Here is a 2356-nt window from a genome sequence, read left to right as displayed (position 1 = left end):
AATGAGCTCTTGTTCTAAAATTTTGGATAAATTTGTTTTCTTCCCCATCTAGAAGCGTTTGAAAGGGAACTGACATTGATTCTAGCCACTCCAACCGTTATCAAAATGCCTGACAGCAAATCCCGAATCAATCACTCTAGAGTCTAAACTTGGCAGACAAAAGAAAAATGAGGAGGAACTCAATAGAGGGATGCTTTTGGAAGCCCTTGTCAAGAAATCCCAGTGGACTCTCATACGAACATTTGAAAATTGCCCTGTTCTGACTTTTTTCTAGTTCCCTGTTTAGAACTTGTAATGCTAATTATTTCTCCTTCACATCTCCTAATCAGGATTCAAGGGCTTTCTTTTCCCCCTACAGATAAGAGTTATGCAATTTTGGAGTCTTTTAGATAGACCCACTGAAGGGGTACTCCAATTGCCTCACCCTGTGTCTCTGTTCAGCATGGAAGAGGCCAGAGTGGTCTGTATCCCAATTCCCTATCCACAAGCTGTGTTACCTCTTCAGAGGATGGTGTGATAAGAATAGGAGGTAGAAATTGGCTAGGCAATTAGGGGAAAAGACCCCAAAGTAAAGTAACCCGTTTCTTACAATGGTGGACCTCTTAGCAACATACTCTGTTCCAAAAGGCCAAAAATGTTGAATGTATTTGGGAGCTTTTATCTAATCCTTCAATGATGTTAGGGTTACCTCTTCAGATGGGGGAATGTTAGAGTAGCCAAAAGCCCCATAAAAAATAATAATAAAAGAAGAAGAAAGACCACATGGGAAAAAAGAAAGAAACAGAGGATCTTATCAGAAAAGAAGTATTCTCAAGATATGTGAACCGATATTTTAGGACCACCTTCTCTTTTCCAACATAATCTTTACAGAATTGTAGATAAGACTGGGAGTCCTAGATTTAGCTTGCTATTATCTTTCAGAGTGATTATATAATGAATTAATACATGTAAATAACTCAGTGTAGAACTTGTTCCATAATATATGTTAAAATATCTGCTTTTACTAAAATAAAATAAAATAAAATAATACAAATAAAAAAGTAAACCCTATCTTTGTCATATCCCTGGACAAATGAAATTTTTTACGTTATACTAAATACAGATCTTTTTATTTATAGAGAAGTATACTGTATAACACTCATCAAAGAAGCTTTTTTGCCACAGATGGTAGTTATCACAAAGTTCTACACCTGGTCACATGCAGAGAATATATGCCTGAGAGATGCCCAACCCTAAGTGGCACATCTACAGTGGAACCCCTATACCTAAAGCTTATGGAACATAGCAGAACAGGGGGTAGAGAAAATTCTAATGCATCCCTTAACTCTCACCAGCAAGCGTCCTCATGCAACAGAATGCAATGCACACAGAAGACCACAACTGGCTAAGTTTTGGAGAACAAGAGACTGCAGAGTGTGTGTCACTGGATAGGATTCCTATATTAAAACTTACCCACCTACTATTCAGCAACCATTGCAGGAGAGGGACTGGAAAGATTGTAAGAGCCAGGGCTAGTGCATGAACATAAGGAAACAAGCTTTCAGGTCACTGGAAACTTGCTCATATGAACTTTCAACAATGGTGACAGCATGGGCAAAACACATGCTAACTCCAACAGACAAAAACCCAGCAAGAACAAGGGAAATGGGCAGCAGGCCCCATCCCTAATCAAAGAACTATTAGCAACTGATTGCTGCTGGGTGAGAAAGAGTAGAGCTTCATTAAGTGAGTGACTCTAGATAGGCTGACTAAACTCTAGTGGATAAACTTGCACCAAAGGACAACTGGATACAAATGCTTGGCCAGTAACTCCAACAGACAAAAACCCAGCAAGAACAAGGGAAATGGGCAGCAGGCCCCATCCCTAATCAAAGAACTATTAGCAACTGATTGCTGCTGGGTGAGAAAGAGTAGATCTTCATTAAGTGAGTGACTCTAGATAGGCTGACTAAACTCCAGTGGATAAACTTGCACCAAAGGACAACTGGATACAAATGCTTGGCCAAATAGGACTTAACTTATATAATAAAAGGCATGGTATCCAGTTGGGGGGAGGCGTAGGGATATGGGTGTATAGATGGGAGGGGGTCTTAATTTTATTACAATCTATTATATGATGAGCCCTAACGGAGGTGAAGGTTATGTGGTCAAACTCTGTAGCCCTCTGTGGTTCTGATGAATTGCAGCTGGACAAAACTTCTGTTCCAATTGCACAATTCATGATGGCGGCTCAGGTGTTCATTTACACTAGAGAAGGCAGGGAGAGTGTTGAGGCTTTTGTTGAACTTGAGTCAGAAGATGCTGTAAAATTGGCTCTTTTTGGGAGAGACCTCAGCAATTGTCTCTCAGGAGTGTA

This window comes from Nannospalax galili, unplaced genomic scaffold (assembly GCF_000622305.1).
Source record: "Nannospalax galili isolate Female #2095 unplaced genomic scaffold, S.galili_v1.0 scaffold820, whole genome shotgun sequence".
Lineage (NCBI taxonomy): Eukaryota > Metazoa > Chordata > Mammalia > Rodentia > Spalacidae > Nannospalax > Nannospalax galili.
The sequence above is the reverse complement of the archived record's forward strand: the minus strand, read 5'-3'. Positions refer to the sequence as shown.